This window comes from Microcaecilia unicolor, chromosome 4 (assembly GCF_901765095.1).
Source record: "Microcaecilia unicolor chromosome 4, aMicUni1.1, whole genome shotgun sequence".
NCBI lineage: Eukaryota > Metazoa > Chordata > Amphibia > Gymnophiona > Siphonopidae > Microcaecilia > Microcaecilia unicolor.
The window spans coordinates 171,046,843-171,067,032 of NC_044034.1; the positions used below are offsets into that span (position 1 = coordinate 171,046,843).

A 20,190-nucleotide genomic window follows, 5' to 3' on the forward strand; every position below is an offset into this window, starting at 1 on the left:
TGGAAAGCGTAAACAGACGCTCCACATCGACCTGTTCCATTCCACTCATTATCTTATAGACCTCTATCATATCTCCCCTCAGCCGCCTTTTCTCCAAGCTGAAGAGCCTCAGCCTATCCTGATAGGGATGTCGTCCCATCCCCTGTATCATCTTTGTCGCCCTTCTTCACTTTTTCCAATTCCACTAAATCTTTTTTGAGGTGCGGCAACCAGAATTGAACACAATACTCGAGGTGCGGTCGCACCATGAAGCGATACAATAGCAGAGTAATATCCTTATTTTTGTTTTCAATCCCTTTCCTAATGATACCCAACATTGTATTTGCTTTCCTAGCCGCAGCAGCACATTGCACAGAAGTTTTCAACGTATCATCAACGATGACACCTAGATCCCTTTCTCGGTCCGTGACTCCCAACACTGAGCCTTGCATGACGTAGTTATAGTTTGGGTTCCTCTTTCCCACATGCATCACTTTGCACTTGTTCACATTAAACATCATCTGCCATTTAGACGCCCAGTTTCCCAGTCTCGTAAGGTCCTCTTGTAGTTTTTCACAATCTTCCCGTGATTTGACTACTTTGAATAACTTTGTGTCATCGGCAAATTTGGTTACCTCACTAGTTACCCCCATCTCTAGGTCATTTATGAATATGTTAAAAACCAGACGTCCCAGAGGGACCCCGCGAATATTGACCTTTTAATCCTACTCTGTTTCCTATCTTTCAACCAGTTTTTAATCCACAGTAAGACACTACCTCCGATCCCATGTTCCTCTAATTTTCTCTGTAGTCTTTCATGAGGGACCTTATCAAACGCCTTCTGAAAATCTAGATACACAATATCAACCGGCTCACCTTTGTCTACATGTTTGTTTACCCCCTCATAGACATGCAGCAGATTAGTGAGGCAAGACTTCCCTTCACTAAATCCATGTTGACTTTGTCCCATTAGTCCATGCTTTTGAATGTGCTGTCTAATTTTGTTCTTGATTATAGTTTCTACCATTTTGCCCAGCACCGATGTCAGACTCACTGGTCTATAATTTCCTGGGTCTCCTTTGGAAACTTTTTTATATATCGGCGTTAACATTGGCCACCCTCCAATCTTCCAGTACCAAGCTCGATTTTTAAGGATAAATTGCAAATCAATAACAGTAGCTCTGCCAGCTCATTTTTTTAGTTCTATCAGTACCCTGGGGTGAATACCATCCGGTCCAGGAGATTTGCTACTCTTCAGTTTGGTGCTCCATTACATCTTCCAGATTTACAGATATTTCTTCTACTACTACTACTATTTAGCATTTATATAGCGCTACAAAGCGTACGCAGCGCTGCACAAACTTAGAAGAAAGACAGTCCCTGTTCAAAGAGCTTACAATCTAATAGACAAAAATAATAAAGTAAGCAAATCAATTAATGTGTAGAGGAAAGAGGAGAGGAGGGTAGGTAGAAGCGAGAGGTACAAGTGGTTACAAGTCAAAAGCGATGTTGGTGGGCTTTCAATCTAGATTTAAGGATGGGGCAAGACGTAGGGGCTCAGTTTGTACAGATTCTTGCAGGAAAAATAGACCTGAAATAAGTGTAATGAAATTAATTGGCAATGTGGAGAACTTTTCATTTTACTTGCCTTTACAGCTTTTGTTATTTTGCGGCTTTTGTAGATTTGTGTTTTCAAAATTAATGTACCATATCCTCCAGGATTTCATTTATATAGGGTTTAACCGGAGAAACCTTGTATTTCCATAGCATCCCACAGATCAATCCAGACACTTGTGGGTTATGTCCCTCTACCAGCTGGTGGAGATGGAGAACTTCAGATGTTTACTATATGTGGTCATGTGCAGTCACCTTAACTTCAGTATTCTCTCTATCTAGCAGGTGGATGGTCATATCTGTGCAGCTCTGGATTAATTGGCTCCTGGCCTGATCACCTGGATCTAGTCAAGCTGGGATCTGAGGTGTCCCAGTCCTGGGACTTGGGTGCACACCTGGTGGTGCCAGGTCCCTCCCTTCCTCACCCATCAACCCCTCCTCTCTGCCTGACTGGGATTTGTGATTCTCACTCTCCTGACTTTAAAAGGAGTCGGAGGTTTCTTTTGCTCCGGCATACTCTCCTACCTTTATAAAAAAAAAAAAAAAAATCTCCTCAGTCTGATTTGTCCAGTATGGCAAGCTCATGCTGGTTTGCAGTACCAGCTGAATGGTGTGAGAACCGACTTGGCATGTGACAGCGGTTCCTGAGGGGGTGAGTAGTGATTATCTTACCTGTACCAATGGGGCAGAGCAAAAGCGGTTCCCAGTGTGGGAGCCTCTGGGCTGCTGCAGTTTCCTGTGCTGGAGATCCACTGTAGAGCTCAACTCCGTGGAGTGGTGTGTTCCTTCCCTCCCGGCTCGTTTTGGCGGGCGGAGGGCAGTTATTGGGTGTGCATGCGCGTGTGAGGGTGCCATCTTTCTTGCTGCTCCACATGGCAATGCTGAAGCCCTGGCACTCCCCTGGGGCCTGATTTGCTTGCGATTCTGTCAGTTTTATGTGTAGGCTTTTCAGAAATGTGACTGGGGAACTGGAGTGGATCATTCCCAGTTTCTTTATATTTGGTATTTAAGGGCTTCTGAGAGAGTAGGCCTGGGACAGCTTTGTCTCCCGCAACTTTCCAGGGGCGAGACCCATTAGACCCCTGCAGCTGTTCTATGGCAGCGAGAGCCTTACGCTGCAGCTTGGAAAGTATTGACTATCTGAAAGTCTTCTGGTAGAGATGCCTGTGCTTCACTAGGTGATTTACACTAAGAATATTTCTGGATCCTCCTTGAGGAGGTTCAGGGTGTGTGTACATCATTAATGGAGGGGAGAAAGGGATCAGGATTAGGGATCCTACTCTAGGTTTTTCACTCGTTCCCTCTTCCCCTTTCTCAGAGCATGGCAGTGCAGTTTGTTTAGTTAGGCTTAGGGCTGTTGACTCCATGTTTCTGTGAGTAATGTTACATTTTGAGGCTAGTACAGACCTCTCAGGTTTCTCTCGGTTTCCGTGGTAATCCTGCACACTATGCTGCCCTGGTGGCATTTGCTCTGTGTGTACTGTTTACATCAAACTAGTTTTATTCAGTAGGGTGGCTGGCCTTTCAGCCTGAAGGTTGCTTGCAGTTCATCTGCATATCCTTTACAGCCTTCTCCGGGGAGACTCCCAGGTCCACTCCGATCCACTCAAGGCCTGCACTCTAGGTGCCGCGCACCGTTATTTTTCTCTTTACATTTATTTTTTCTCCCAGTTACTACTTATGGCTCCAGCACACTTTTTCTTCTTGGTACTGTCCCTTCCTAATTTGTTATTCCATCTTAAACCACTGTACACTGCAGGAACACATTGTCCACCCTCTATATTCATCATCTCAGCATCTTTTTTTTTTTTTTTCCTCTTCCTTTTTCTGAGCTCTCAACCTTCAACATTTCCTTCCTTCCATTCATCAATCTCCTTTCTATCTGAGTACATCTCGCCTTCGTCGCTGTCGTTGTACCTCTCCTACTCTTCTCAGTACTCTCTTGCTCCTCCTCCTGCTCTCCGCTGGGGACATTAACCCCAATCCTGGTCCTCCACATCAGCTCTCATCCTATTTGTGCAGGTCACATCGTGATATCTCCAATCTAATTTCTGTTCCTCTCCTCCTCCCTCCTTCCCTGCCTTTCTCTTGCGCTCTGTGGAATGCCTGCTCAGTCTGTAACAAACTTTCCTACATCCATGACCTCTTTATCTCTCGTACTCTCCATCTGCTTGCCCTAACTGAAACTTGGATTTACCCTGAAGACTCTGCTTCAGTCGTGGCCCTATGCCATGGAGGTTATCTTTTCTCCCATACTCCTTGCCCGGTTGGCTACGGAGGTGGTGTCTGGCTACTACTTTCACCCTCTTGTAGATTTCAACCTCTTCTTCCATATCATCATGCTGATCAATCCATAGACTGGTGGGTTGTGTCCATCTACCAGCAGGTGGAGATAGAGAGCAAACTTTTGCCTCCCTATATGTAGTCATGTGCTGCCGGAAACTCCTCAGTATGTTCTCTATCTCAGCAGGTGGTGGTCACACACAGCAGCAGCTCTGGCTAGGTCTCCAAGCCTAATTTTTAGGTTTTGTTGAGTACCTGGGGTTGAGGGCTCTTCTTGAGCAAGTGCAAACCTGGTGGTGCCTGGTCCCTCCTTTTCTCCCCCCTCCCGCTGGCTCCGTTAAAAAAAAAAAAAATTTGGACGTCCTTAAGGACGTTTATTTCAACGTTTATTGCAGCTACTCACTGGGACACCAGTTCGTTACAGCTCGGAGCGAGAAGCAGGTAATTTTTACCTTTTTGTAGCGGGCAGGGGGTTCCCTGATCGGTCTCCACGTGGCCTATGGCGTCGGAGGGCGAGGGCGCAAAGAATCGCTCCCCGGACCGCGTGTGCGCTTCTGGCGGGGATGCGGGGGTCTTAAAGTCTGATTCGCCCTTGTTGGGTGTCAGTTTGGATGCCGGTCAGTGTGCCGGTTCTTCCTCCGGTGCGGCGGTTTTTCCCCGCCATAAACTCCCATCCCCCGCTGCTCGCCTCTGCCATCTTGGCTGGCCACTCTGCTCGGACGGCTTCTTCTTGGGCCGCCCTTGAGGTGGGAGACGTTCATTCTATGGCCGCCCTTGATTTGGGCGACGGCAAAAAAGCGGCCAAAGTTAAGCGCCGTTCTTCCCGCGCGGCTCCTTCGCGGAGTGTCGCGCCGGACGCCATTTTGGATGCGCAGCATGTTTCTCCCCCGCTCTTGCGAGCGCCGGTTGAGGGTGCATCTAGGGCTGTGGCCCAGGCTGCTGAAGTGCACAGTCTGGGGGGTTTCTCCCCCGAGTTCATTTTGCTGCTGCATCAGGCCTTCCTTATGCAAAACGCTGCCCCGGCTCCCTTGTCCGATAAAGGGGTTGAGGCCCCCGGAAGTAAACGCCCTCGGGTGGATTTCCAGGCCTTAGAGGACTCTGTCTCCTCTGATGTAGATGAGGGCAGCGTATCTGGGTTCTCCCAACGGTCCCTTGGGGATTCCTTGGAGGAGACTGATTCCCGCTCGGATGGAGCGGATGACCCCTCTGCAGTGCGGATTTTTCGCTCAGAGGACTTGCCCAACCTGTTAGTGCAGGCCATGAGCATTTTGAAGATTTCCCCTCCGGAGGACGTCTCTCCCTCAGCCCCTGTTGGCTCCACCATTATGCTGGGGACGAAGCGCCCGCCCAGAACCTTCCACATGCATGATGCCATGCACACCTTGATTTTGGCTCAATGGGATGTCCCGGAAGCGAGCCTCAAAGTGGCTAGGGCTATGTCCCGCCTCTATCCTCTGCCTGAAAGTGAACGGGAGGCCTTTCTTTGGCCTACCGTGGATTCTTTAATCACTGCGGTGACTAAGAAAACGGCGTTGCCGGTGGAAGGTGGCACGGCCCTAAAGGATTCCCAAGACAGAAGATTGGAGGCGGCCTTAAGGTCGTCCTTCGAGGCGGCTGCTTTAAGTTTGCAGGCCTCAGTTTGCGGCTCCTATGTGGCCAGGGCGTGCCTGACGATTGTGCAGCGGGCTTCCCCCTCGGATCCTTCCTTGAGGGCTGATTGGCCGGCCCTGGAATCGGGCTTGGCTTATTTGGCAGACTTGCTGTATGATGTCTTGAGAGCCTCGGCTAAAGGTATGGCTCAGACAGTCTCTGCGCGGTGGTGGCTTTGGCTGAAGCATTGGTCTGCTGACCATGCCTCTAAGTCCCGCCTGGCTAAGTTGCCTTTTAAAGGCAAGCTGCTCTTTGTGGTCGAGCTGGACAAAATTGTGACTGATCTCGGCACGTCTAAGGGCAAGAGGCTACCAGAGGTCAGGGCTCGGGCCAGTGCGCGCCCCGGTAACTCCAGAGTACGGTTTCAGGAAGCCCGTCGGTACCCCCTGATAAGTGCCTGCCTTCCTTTCTTACTGACTTTGATGCTTGGATTTCCTTCTTTCTTGAACCTTCATCTCCTTCCCTCATTCTTTGGGATTTTAACATTCATGCTAATGATCCCTCTGACTCTTATGCTTCGCAGTTTCTTGCTTTAACATCCTCTTTCAATCTTCAACTGTGCTTCACTGCCCCCACTCACCAGAATGGCCACTGTCTTGATCTTATCCTTTTCTCAAACTGCTCACTCTCCAGTTTCTGTGCCTCAATTCTTCCCCTCTCTGACCATCATCTGATAACTTTCACACTTAAACACCCTCCTCCCCAGTCCCGTCCAATCTTAACCAATACATTTAGGAATCTTCAGGCTACTCTGTCCTCCAATGTTTCAAATCTCTTCTCTACCACTATGTTATCCAAGTCTGTCAATGAGGCTGTCTCTTCCTATAATACTATTCTCTCCTCTGCTCTGGATACTCTTGCTCCTCCCATTCCCCGTTCTGTAAAACATACTAAACCCCAGCCTTTGCTGACCTCTAGAATCCGCTGCCTACGTTCCTGTGCCCGCTCTGCCGAACGCCTTTGGCTGAAATCCCGTGCCCATGCTGACTTCATACATTTCAAATTCTTGCTGACCTCCTTCCAGTCTGCTCTTTTACTTGCCAAACAGGACTATTACATCCAGTTGACAAATTCTCTTGGCTCAAACCCTCGACGTCTCTTTGCCACACAGAACTCTCTCCTCAAAGTGCCTTCACCTCCAACCTCCCCTTCACTTCCCCCCAGACTCTGGCTGAGTTCTTTCATGATAAGGTTCACAAGATTAAACTTGAATTCTCAACTAGGTCACCTCCACCTCTCCTTTCCTTAGTCCATTCTCTCAACCCTCCAACCCCTGCCTCCTTTTCTGAAATCACTGAAGAGGAAACTACACATCTTCTTTCCTCCTCAAAACTAACTACCTGTTCCTCTGATCCTATGCCCACCCATCTACTTAACACTATCTCTCCTACTGTCATCCCTTTTATCTGTCATATCCTCAATCTTTCACTGTCCACTGCGACTGTTTCTGATGCCTTCAAACATGCCGTAGTCACACCTGTCCTTCCAACTATCGCCCCATCTCCCTCCTTCCTTTCCTATCCAAGATACTTGAACGTGCTGTTCACCGCCGTTGCCTTGACTTTCTTTTATCTCAAGCTATTCTTGATCCACTTCAATCTGGCTTTCGCCCCCTTCATTCAACTGAAACAGCACTTGCTAAAGTCTCCAATGATCTGTTCCTGGCCAGATCCAAAGGTCTCTATTCTGTCCTCATCCTTCTCGATCTATGTGCTGCTTTTGACACTGTTGATCAGTCTACTCCTTGATACGCTGTCCTCACTTGGATTTCAGGGCTCTGTTCTTTCCTGGTTTTCTTCTTATCTCTCCCAGCGTACCTTTAGTGTATACTCTAGTAGTTCCTCCTCTACTTCTATCCCACTGGCAGTTGGTGTACCTCAGGAATCTATTATGGGACCTCTTCTTTTCTCCATCTGTACTTCTTCCCTTGGTACTCTGATCTCATCCCATGGTTTTCAGTATCATCTTTACGCTGATGACTCCCAGATCTACCTCACACCTGAAATCTCAGCCGAAATCCAGGCCAAAGTATCAGCCTGCCTGTCTGATATTGCTGCCTGGATGTCTCGGCCCCATCTGAAACTAAACATGACCAAGACTGAGCTTCTCATCATTCCCCCTTAAACCAACCTCTCCTCCTCCCCCATTCTCTATTTCTGTGGATAACACTCTCATCCTTCCAGTCTCATCAGCTCGTAACCTTGGGGTCATCTTCGACTCCTCCCTCTCCTTCTCTGCATATATTCAACAGACTGCTAAAATCTGTCGTTTCTTTCTCTATAATATCACCAAAATTCGTCCTTTCCTTTCTGAGCACACTACCAGAACCCTCATCCACACACTTTATCACCTCTCGTTTTGACTATTGCAACTTACTTCTCACAGGTCTCCCACTTAGCCATCTCTCTCCTCTTCAATCTGTTCAAAATTCTGCTGCACGACTAATATTCCGCCAGTGTCATTATGCTCCCTCTCCTCAAGTCACTTCACTAGCTTCCTATCCATTTCTGCATACAGTTCAAACTCCTCTTATTGACCTATAAGTGCATTCACTCTGCAGCTCCTCAGTACCTCTCCACTCTCATCTCTCCCGACATTCCTGCCCGGGAACTCCGTTCACTGGGTAAATCTCTTTTATCTGCACCCTTCTCCTCCACTGCTAACTCCAGACTCCGTTCCTTTTATCTTGCTGCACCATATGTCTGGAATAGACTTCCTGAGCCGGTACGTCAAGCTCCATCTCTGGCCGTCTTCAAATCTAAGCTAAAAGCCCATCTTTTTGATGCTGCTTTTAACTCGTTCAGAACCCTTATTTTATCATCCTCACTTTAATATTCCCTTATCTCTTGTTTGTCCTGTTTGTCTGTCCTAATTAGATTGTAAGCTCTGTCGAGCAGGGACTCTCTTCATTTTCAAGTGTACAGCGCTGCGTATGTCTAGTAGCGCTTTAGAAATAAGTAGTAGTCAAGGCTGGTTTTATCCATCCTATTAGAAACTGTGGGCTCAGCTAGGTTTCCGGTGGGGCATATTTTATTTCATTGTCTCTTACTGCTTGCCTGGCCAGGCAGTTCTTGCATGACTGGAACAGTTATCGGAACTCTACTAAAGATTGATTGCCCTTCTCTCTGTCTCTTCGCACACTGATACTGGCCACACCTTTGCATACTAGCCTCAGCTACCCTGGTATCTTCAGCGTACCCGGTGTATCTCTGTTATAAATAGCCCCCAGATAACCTGAGAACCTATGCAAAAAGAACTTATAAAAGTGGATTGGTGAAACAAGTCTTAATTTATTGTTTTAAAAAAAACATACTTGCAAGAATGGGTGTCTGAAAGCAAGCAGGCACACCCTTCCTTAATGTTTAATAGTTTATGTTCTTTCTGGTTACATTAGGTGTCTGGATATTGATCACATTTACTCCCTATTACGCAAGTACTGATTATCATATGACAATCCCTTCTGAAAATTTTCCATAGACAGTGCCTTTGTTAGTTCTTCTGCTTGGTTTACATTTTCTTATCTTCAAACCTTTATGTGAGAACTCTGCATTAGCAGTTTTATACATGGTATGTTTCACCTTCCCCCCCCCCCACACACACACTTTCTTTTGGGTCATTCCATGCCAAGTGGTCTAAACCTTCCCACCATCATGTCTCCACTTTTGTTCAAATTTTATCTGTTGCGCGAGTCAGGTGTTAAACGAAGTTTCCCCAAATTTGAGGTCTCTAACTGCCAATAGTTGCAGATCTAGACCCCCTTTTCTGAAAGGTTGTCAGTCCATGAGCGTGCGACATTTACCAAAATGCCATTTTTGGGGTCTAATAAAATCCAAACACATTTATAAGAATGGCTAAAAAATTCAAATCCTGTACAGTTTTTTTTTATGCTATTTCCGATAAAATACATTTTAACATTATGGATGCAAAATCCAGTCAAACAAGTTGACTCAAAGTGTGCATCAAAATTGGTTGCGACTCATCGGAACATATTTGGACCAATATTCAGACCGCAACAACTTCCATGCAAACAAAGATACGGACTTTAAATTTTGAACAAGCATTATGCTTGTGCTGGACATAATACTGCCAGATTTGCAACTAACCAGCATCTATAACTGCCCTGCAGGATCTCTTCAAAGTTGGCACTGTCAGCGCAAATGGTAAAATGCACCAAAGTTCAAAGCCAATTATTAAAAAAGAATCTGCCTTTATCAGCTTGTGAACAGTATCATCTGAAAGAGAAAATTGTGCTCTACAACACTGATATGTTTTTGTTTTGCAATGCCACCATTAAGTAGCCATTTACTCAGGTTAAAGTATGTTATATTTTGTGTGTGCGATGTATTGCATTGGACCATGATGGCTGAGCCATTACTGGTTATCACATTGAAACCAGCATCCCCATCGCCATAGGGGCCACGCCCGATAGCCATGCAGTAACAGCCACGGGTGGGTATCTTTACTGCAGGATCCCAAGCCTGATTGTGGGTTTTGTGGGCCAGGAAAACTTCCACTATGACAAACCACCTGGTTGCTGGTAGAATGAGCTCTGTTTCAACTCCAGGTCTACCTATGCCTGTTGCATCCTCCAATGATGGAGTCTCAGTTCACTCCTTAGGCAGGACTCCTGCACTGGTTTCAGGAGGAGTGGACCAAGATTACCTCAGCTCAAATGTGTCTTAGTTTTTCTATTGCATGGTTACAACCTGGACTTCACTTCGAATTTTTCTTGGAGTCTGCATGCAAGCTCAAACACTGTCAGGCAGTTCTTGCCACTTTGCCAACATTTCTTCCTTTAGGCACAGCCGAGTCTATCTCCAGTTGCAGTTGGGGAATGGGAAGTTGTTCCTTTTGCTTTGTAGTTCCAACCAGGGAGCTTCCGTCCTGCTGAGTTTACGGTTCAACTTTTCACAATGGGAACCTTGCAGTGTGTAATAGTTCTATCTGGTGGGGAAAGTTTCTAGCCTCCCTGGACCTCAAGGAAACGTACTTTCTTACTTTTGTATTCCCAGTGCTCCTTTCTGCAGAGGGATCTTAGTGATTTATGACCATGTTATTCAGCTTTTCCACGTTGTCGAAGACATTTTTGCAAGGTCATGGGGGTAATGGCAGCTTTCCTTCGTGAGGATGGCTTGCAGGTTCATCCATACCTAGTGACTGGCTGCAAATTTCAACCAAGATAGCTACTCGTCTTCAGTCCTTAGGATTGGTAATCAGTGTCACCCAGAGTCAGTTGTTTCCAGCACAAATATTGGCTTATCGGGGAGTGCTGTTCCATATAGGCTTGGGAAGTCCTTTCTTCTTTTAGCTTCTCAGCAACAGGTGCCAACCCAAGTCAGGTTTTACTTTCCCCACCAAGTCCAGGATATGGAAATAGGTTCAAGTTATGGCACAAGGTTCTCTTTCTTGGATATTTTCCCTTGGGCCTGATTCCGTATCAGATCACTTCAGGGGTTCCTTCTCTGCTTTGGTCCCCATCTCTATGGTTCCCTTCAAGCCAACTTAGTCTCAATGGGTGATTTCAACACAGCTTTCCGCTGATATTTCAGAAGTTCTGTCTCCCTGGAGGTGGCTGTCTGCAGCTTGTAGGTGCTAGGGTGTGCCGTAGCTGGCAGCAACAGATTTTGGATCCCTTCCAGAAGGCAGGCAGTCGACTGCCTCCTCACTTGCCAGATGTAGAGTCTAGGCCGGGTTATTTGCCAGTTTTCTTCTATGACTTGTTTTGGGTGTCAAGTTGACGTTTTTGGCAGTCACAGCCTGTCATTTCATGTGGTTGCATTGCTGGGCGGTGAATGCAGCTTGTAACGGCGGGTGGTTCAGCTCCCTTTTCAGGGCAACTATTGTTTGAGGAATCCATGAAGTTGGTGGAAGATCTGGGTGACTTATAGACTTGGCGTCTTCCTGAGGACATGTCTACAAGTTCTTTTTGATCGGGTTAGGCTCGCCCTTATCTTTATGACACCAGGACTATCGTCTGGGGCAGCCTAGTTTTCTTTAGCAATCCAGTTCAGGCAGGATCTCGGAACTCCCAACTTCATCTGTTTGAGATCCTCTGGATTTCTACTGATGACGGGGCACACAATCCTGTCTTTTCTGCATACGGTGGTTTCTGTCTTCTATCCCATTCCACCTTTTTCTCTTCCCGCTTCTTGAATTTTCACCATATACTCCCATACTATTTGGAAGTGACCAGCGAGTTCTGTTGGTTAACTCGTTGCTGCTTGCTTTGCTCTGGACCACAGGAAGGTAATGCCCTTTCCAAAGCTATGCTGACTCGTCACTTTTAGATTGGCAGATGTGGGCATAGCGGTTTTGATGTCAGAAGGAGCAGACCTTTTGTAGAATAGGCGTCAGTGTGAAGCTGAAGAGCTGTTCAGCCTAAGCGCCATTTTATTCAAATGCTCCCCTTGCACCACACCTAGCTATGCCTCTGCATAGTGGGGCAGTGCCTGGGATGACCTACTGAGCAGAAGTGACTTCCTAGATAGGCTTATGCACTGCTAAAGACTGTAGCGGTCTTCTAGTGCTCACCATTTTAAGATTAGCAGATGCAGCAGTGGCAGGATCAGAAGCAGACATATTCAGAACCTGGAGATCCTTAGGTATATAGGAAGGTGGTGACTCCTTACGGAATACCCACACTGCGGTAGGATCATCAGATTCCTGACCTGCTGAGCAGAAATGCCTCCCGGCATAGCCTCATGCTGTCCTCTGACTGGTTACAAGAAAGGGGATCTGGCTTCAAGAGCCACAGTGGCCATTGGCTGAGAGAGGCAATTTCTTCAGCTGGCCTCTGTATGGGACAGTCTCTCCCATTGCGGGTGGCAGCACTTTCTTCCAGAGCGCAGTTGACTTCCTTTTTCCAAGTCCCGTCTGGCTTCCGTGGCTGCCCTTTGCAGTTCGGTCACTTGGTCCTCTGTCCTGCCGTGAATGGCTTTTGCAGATCGCCCACTTGATCTGCTGTCCTTCCCTTACCAGACTGTGCAGGCTTGGCATGGCAGCGCTAGGCATTTAAGATTTGACATTGCAGCGCATGTAACCGCGGCCTGTGGAGCATTGTTCTAGTCTGCTGAGGTTGTAGTACCGCTCCCCACTTGAGGACTACTTTGGTACATCCCACAAGTCTCTGGATTGATCTGTGGGACGCAATGGAAGGTAAACTTTAGTCCTTAACGGATAATTTTCTTTCCGTTAGTCCGAACAGATCAATCCAGAGGCCCACCCTTTGTTCTGGGTTGAGTGTTTTCTTCTAGTTGCCTCAATTTCATCAGATTCCTTCATTTGATTTTTGGCAAAAAAAAAAAAAAAATACAAAAGAAATCAAAACATAAAGGAAACCTTCTGTTACCATCCTGCAGGAGCGGTTGAGGAGCTTACGTGGGCTTTATGCAGACAGGAGAGGACTTCCTCTTTCGTCTTCCACTGCTTTGGTATCAACAATACTGAAGTTAAGGTGACTGCACATGACTACATATAGTAAATCTCTGAGTTCTGTCTATCTCCACCTGCTAGTAGAGGAACATAATCCACAAGTCTCTGGATTGATCTGTTGGGACTAATGGAAAGAAAATTATCAGGTAACGACTAATTTTACCTTTTCAGACTTTGACTTTTACATGTTCATGACTTAAGAAGCAGGTCAAAAGGTGTATGGTATTTTTTGTATTTTTTTTTTTTTCAGCTATGTATATGTGAATCTTAAGAGATGTTTAGTGGACGGCTTCATCTAGACAACTTACATTCATATGTTGAAACTAAGACATAACATAGAAACTAAGACATAACATAGAATAGGATGGCAGGTCAGTGGGGCCCATCTAGTCTGCCAAAATTACTTTGCTTGTGGTAGACCGCAGTTCTGCTTTGCTGCTGTTTGGATTTCAAAAACTGCTGGTTAGACTAAGTGGGTTGATTTGTTGGAATGTAAAATTCATGCAAAGTAGCAAAAACCTGAGATACCTAGGAACTGGTTTATGAGTGTCTTATTTTTCCATCATAATACTAATTTCATAAATCCAGAAAAATTCCTTTACTTCAGAAGTAAAATTCATGCAAAGTAGCAAAAACCTGAGATACCTAAGAACTGGTTTATGAGTGTCTTATTTTTCCATCATAATTCTAATTTCATAAATCCAGAAAAATTCATTTGCTTCAGAAAAGAGATGGAAGTATGAAGTGCTTTCCATTCTTTCACACTTCCTATTAGCAAACAGAAGTTCTTAGAAGGAACAGCTTTCTTCTTGAAGATATGGTTATCCTTATGTTGTTCCAAAGAAGTCCCCCCCCCTCCCCCCGGCTGGAATATTGTGTTTCATGATTTAAATTGATATAAGATGCTTATGATTTGACTGAGACCTTCTTGAAGAGTAATTGTTTTCCTGAAGGATTTTTTTTTCTTTGTAGAGGTTCTCATTTTATGTAACTTAGTTGTTTTAGAAACATTTTCTCCCAGATGTGCTTAATGAGAGAGCAGGGTACAGGATAAAGGATGCACATTATCCCCTTCAAATTGTGTTTTTCCTTGGATCTACAAGCTGCTTAGAAGTTGATGTGCCTGTATACAAATGCTAGAAACCTAAAAATTTATAGGGGAGAGTTAGAATAATGATGAGGTAGATAATAGGTTTCCTTGTCATCAGGCAGATGAAGCCATTACGTATGGGTTGTGTCCATCAACTAGCTCCAGTATTCTCTATCTCCCCAAGCAGGGTGGCTGCATCTTCTTCGAGCTCCATCAAAAATCTGCCTGGGGGTGACTCCTGGCTTGCCAGTTGTTAGCTGGGGTGTTAGAGGCTATAGCAGCTTCACTTTGAAGGCACATAGGTCAGCCCTTTCCCTGCCTTACCCATGCCCCCGTGGATGTGGACATATTAGCTTGCTTTTCCCTGTCCTTTCCCACTCAGTGGATGCAGGCACATTGGTTCGCCTTTCCCTGCCTTTCACACTTATCTGAGCCTCTGGAGTGTTTTTATTTACCTCTTTTGCCTCTGCTTTCCTCACAGCGTGAAAATAAATAAAGTCGCGCTCTAGCGCAGCGATCTTGGAAAAGAGGTTTTTTCTTGAGATTCTTCTGCAGGACTGGAGCTGTGATACTCCGTCTAGTGAGGTAAGAGTGTTTTCTGACTCCTCCGGGGTGGGCCCGCGATCGGGACGTTTTTGGCGCGAACCGCCATTTTTGAATTTTCCCGCCATTTTCGGCGATGGCTGCGGAGACTGTAAAGCGCTGTTCTAAATGTGGCAAGCACAAATCAGCAGCGGGGCTCTGTAATTCGTGCTGTACAGACGGTAGAGCCGGCCCGAGCATGGCGAGCGGCAATCTTTTGCGCTCTGAGCTGGCAGCGGACGCCATTTTGGATTTTCCACATGATGCAGAGAGCCCTGAATCCGGGGGGGGGGGGGGGGGGGTCCTCTGAGTGAGGCTAATAATAGAGCTGATAGCCCTGGGCAGGATCCGGGAGGTCAGGGAGCGGTTTTCTCCCCTGATTTTGTGTTAATGCTGCATAGGGCGTACATGTTTAAAAGAGCTTTTCCACAGGGATCTTCGGACCCTCTGCCTGCCCCCCCGGTGGATCCTGGCCTTTTGGAGTTGGCTTTGCCTGTTTCTTATCCTCCTGATAAACGCAGAAGGGCTAATTCCCCTTCTGAGTGTGGGCCCCCCCCCCCCCCGTGGTCGGGCTATGAGGATTCTGAGGGGTCTGGCAGAACTTCTTGGGCGGAGGAGCCAGAGTCGGGTGCAGAATTGCCACAGGAGCTTGATGATCCGTCTGCGGTGAGGAGTTTCCACCACAAGGAGCTGCCAGCGCTTATTTCAGATGCCTTACAAGCCCTCTCGATTGAAGATCCTGGGAGTGGCACAGCCTCCTCTGTTAATCCAAGGATGGCTAGTACCAGAAAGCCTGCTCAAGCCTTTCCTTTGCATGACTCCATCCAAGAGCTTATTTCGGCTCAATGGGCTGACCCCGAGGGACCTTTGAAGGTTGCCAGGGCTATGGGGCAATTATACCCTCTGAGTGAGGAACATTTGGCTCGCTTTGCAATGCCTAAAGTGGATGCCCTGGTCACGGCTGTGACAGAGAACTACCCTCCCTGTTGAAGGAGGTGTTGCCCTGAAGGATATTCAAGACCGCAGGCTTGATTCAGCTCTGAAGCGGTCCTTTGATTTGGCAGGTCTCACTGTTCGGGCGTCTGCATGCAGTTGTTATGCTGCTAGAGCCTGCCTGGCTTGGTTACAGCAGGCAGTGGAACAGCCCGCTGATGGAGCGGAGACCTTATCTGTAGTGGCTCCGCGGATGGAGTCGACCTTGTCCTTTTTGGCTGACGCCCTTTATGACATGGTCAGAGCTTCGGCTAAACAAATGGCTGTAGCAGTGGCGGCTCGCCGCACTCTTTGGCTACGACATTGGACGGCGGACATGGCCTCTAAGCAAAGGTTGGTGAAGTTGCCCTTTCAAGGCCTTCTCCTGTTAGGTGAGGAGCTGGAAAACATTGTTAAAGGCCTGGGGGATTCCAAACCTCAGCGCTTGCCCGAAGATAGGCCGAAGCCTTCCTCTAAGGGTCAGGTGGTCCACTCCTCTTACAGACCTCGCTTCCGTGAAGCTAGAAGGTACCGCCCGGGGCGTGCTGCTGGGTTCACTTCGCGTGCCCACTTTCAGCAGAGAAACTCCTTTCGCTCGGACAAATGTTCCGCAGCTGCCGGTTCAAGGCCTGGAGTTCAGGGGCGACCCGCTCAATGATGGTGCGCCGGCCCCCTCCTCGTTTCCTGTCATTGGAGGAAGACTTTCCCTCTTTTTCGAGGAGTGGTCCAAAATCTCCGCAGATCAGTGGGTCTTGAACCTGATCAGAGACGGATACCGAATAGAATTCGATGCCCCGGTGAGAGACGTGTTTGTGGAGTCCCGATGCGGTTCTGCCGCCAAACGGGCAGCGGTAGAGGAGACTTTGCACAGTCTGTGCCAGATAGGGGCGGTGACCCCGGTGCCTCCCGCTGAACAGGGTCTAGGCCGCTACTCCATTTTCGCCCGATCCTGGACTTAAAAGAGCTAAACAAGTCCTTAAGAGTGCGGCATTTTCACATGGAAACCCTGCGCTCCGTCATTGCGGCGGTACAGCCAGGAGAGTTTCTCACGTCTCTGGACCTGAAAGAAGCTTACTTGCACATACCAATTTGGCCCCCGCATCAGAAGTTTCTGCGGTTTGCGGTGTTGGGAAAACATTTCCAGCTTTTGGCCTCGCTACAGCTCCCCGAATCTTCTCCAAGGTAATGGTGGTAGTAGCTGCCTTTCTCAGGCAAGAGGGTATCAGGGTTCACCCGTACCTAGACGACTGGCTCATCAGAGCAGACTCAGAAAAAGAGAGTCATCTAGCAACAGCCAGAGTGGTTTCAGTCCTTCAATCTCTGGGCTGGGTCGTCAATATGGCCAAAAGTTACCTGACCCCCTCGCAATCTCTAGAATATTTGGTGGCCAGGTTCGACACAGCCTCGGGCTATGTGTATCTTCCTGAGCAAAGGCAATGCAAGCTTCAGAATCAGGTCCGTCTGCTCCTGAGGATGCCCCGCCCGCGAGCTTGGGACATTGTCCAGCTGTTGGGATCGATGACGGCCACCTTGGAAGTGGTGCCATGGGCGAGAGCGCACCTGAGATCTCTACAGTATTCTCTACTTCAACGATGGTCTCCAGTATCTCAGGATTATTAGTGCAGACTTTCTTGGCTCCCTGCGGCCCGCCTCAGTATGAAGTGGTGGCTCTTGGACAGCATGCTCTGGCAGGGAATGCCGCTGGCGCTCCCTGATTTGTGCCTGGTGGTGACAGATGCCAGCCTGAAGGGCTGGGGCGCACATTGCCAGGGGAAGCATGCCCAGGGTCTGTGGACGCCCGACGAGTCGGAGTGGTCTATCAACCGCCTGGAGTTGAAAGCGGTGTTTCTGGCTCTTCCGGCCTTTCAAGTGACCCTGGAAGGATTGGCTGTCCGAGTGATGTCGGACAACACGACAGCAGTGGCCTACATAAAATCGACAAGGCGGAACTCAGTGCAGAGTTCTAGCCGCGCAGGCCGAACAAATTTGCCACTGGGCCGAGCTGCATCTACAGTCCCTGTCAGCAGCTCACATTGCAGGTCAGAGCAACGTGCAAGCCGACTATCAAAGCAGGCATCAGATCGATCCAGCGGAGTGGGAACTAGCAGACGATGTATTCTTGCTGATATGTGCCAAATGGGGCAAGCCAGTGATGGATCTTATGGCGACCAGTTCCAATGCCAAAGTCCCGCGCTTCTTCAGCAGACGGAGGGATCCTCGCTCTGCCAGGTTGGATGCCTTGGCTCAACCCTGGCCCCTGGGCTTGCTGTATGTCTTCCCTCCGTGGCCCTTGATAGGGTGAGTGCTCCTGCGGATTCGGCTGCATCTAGGAGAAGTGGTGCTCATCGCCCTGGATTGGCCCAGGAGGCCTTGGTATGCGGACCTCTGACAGATGCTGTTGGAGGCTCCCTTTCCGTTACCTCTGGTTCCGCACCTGTTGTCACAGGGTCCGGTGGTCATGGAGGACGCCTGCCGCTTTGGTCTTATGGCATGGCGATTGAGAGGGCGCAATTGAGAGATAAAGGCTACTCAAATAAGGTAATTTCCATTCTTCTGCAGGCCCGTAAGCGCTCCACATCCGTGGCTTATGCCAGGATTTGGCACCAGTTTGAAGTCTGGTGTGTTTCAAGAGTGCTTTCTCCGTTGCGGGCTCCTGTTTCGCCGATTCTGGACTTTTTGCAGTATGGTGTACACAAAGGTTTGGCCTATAATTCCCTACGGGTGCAAGTGGCAGCATTGGCCTCCCTGCGTGGCAAGGTTGAAGGCGTGTCCTTAGCTGCTCATCCAGATGTGGCACGGTTTCTTAGAAGGGTGCTTCGGCTCCGTTCTCCCGTGCAGGCACCTTGTTCAGCTTGGAACCTGGGGTTAGTATTGAAGGCCCTTCAGGGGGGCTCCCTTTGAACCGCTTCGGCGTGCTGCAGAGAAAGATTTGACACTGAAGGCCGTCTTTTTAGTGGGCATTACCTCGGCGAGACGGGTGTCAGAGCTCCAGGCGCTGTCCTGTAGAGACCCTTTTCTGCAATTCTCAGAGTCAGGGGTCACGGTTCGGACCGTGCCTTCCTTCCTGCCTAAGGTGGTTTCAGCGTTTCACCTAAACCAGCCTTTTTTATTCCCTCCTTTGTTGAGGAAGAGTTTCCAGATTCATTTGGGCAGTTGCACCTTTTGGATGTGCGCGGGACTCTGTTGCAGTATCTGCGAATTACAAATGCTTTCAGGACCTCTGATCATCTTTTTGTGCTGTTTGCAGGCCCTCGCAGAGGGTCTTCAGCGTCTAAAGCCACTATTGCCCGTTGGCTCAAAGAAGCTATCTTTTCAGCATATCTGCTGTCTGGCCGGGCTCCGCCTGAAGCCTTTAAGGCACATTCCACAAGAGCGATTTTCCTCTTCCTGGGCGGAAACTGGGGCACTATCTCTTCATGAGATTTGCAGTGCTGCAACATGGGCTTCTAAGCTCTCTTTCGCTCGACATTACAGGCTGGATGTGGCTGCCAGGAGGGATGCGCGTTTTGGAGCACAGGTGCTAGCGCGTGGTGTGGCTTGTTCCCACCCTATTTAGGGATTGCTTTGTTACATCCCATACGTAATGGCTTCATCTGCTTGATGACAAGGAAGGGAAAATTAGTTTCTTACCATGATAATTTTCTTTCCTTTAGTCATAGCAGATGAAGCCATGAGCCCTCCCTGTATGATTGTCTGTATTGCAGTGATTCTGATTTTTAGGTGCTGTTCTTGTTTCCTGAAGTTATATTCCTTCCTTGGGGAGTCAGAAAACAGTCTTCAGGATTCTTGTTACAGTTATAGGAGGATGAGTTCATTCCCTCCAGTTCAGTTTTGGGAGGATGTTTATTCCCTCCAGGAGCATGCAAGTATTCCCTCCGTTTATACAAAGTGGAGGATGAGTTTATTCCCTCCAGGAGGATGAGTTCATTCCCTCCTTTTTTGAGTTTATGCCCTTGTTAAGGGCCATCGTTTGCTGTGAGGAAAGTTCGTTATTCCCATTGCGGTTTGCCATACTGCTTTGGAAGCTTCAAATACTGAAGAGGCAGTGGAGCTAGCTGGCCATGAGGCATTGTGAAAAGTTGAGTGCTCTCTATCTCCCCCTGCTGGTTGATGGACATAACCCATACGTAATGGCTTCATCTGCTATGACTAAAGGAAAGAAAATTATCATGGTAAGAACCTAATTTTCCCTTCCAAATTTATAATAATAATAAACATTTATACCTGTGAGCTTCTTAGCATTTTAACACTGCTAATTGTTAGTGCACCTTTAGTAAAAGCACCCCTTTGACATCAGTCTCTGAGCCTGGTATGCTGATTCTATTTTTATTCCAAATCTGCATGTCAGGGTAGTGGTGGTGCATAAACAGCAAGTAACAAAGTGTAGATTATAAGCATTGCAAGAGACATTTCGCTTTATCACCCCTTTCATCAGTCTTCATTAAGACTTGTGTGTTGGGCAGAGGTTGGAAGTCCAGGCATTGGACATGTTGGCAGACTCTCACTGCTCCTCCCACTCTTTCTGGGTCCTGTTCTATCCCATGTACAGTGTACATGTCTCAGAGCATGTGTATTTAATCTCGCTCTGG

General features: G+C 47.8%; 1 protein-coding gene across 4 annotated transcripts in view; it reads left to right on the top strand.

Moving 5' to 3' along the window:
* Positions 1-20,190, top strand: part of BTBD10 (BTB domain containing 10) — a 99,017-nt gene that overhangs the window by 17,534 nt on the left and 61,293 nt on the right. The gene's annotated exons all lie outside the window — the stretch shown is intronic.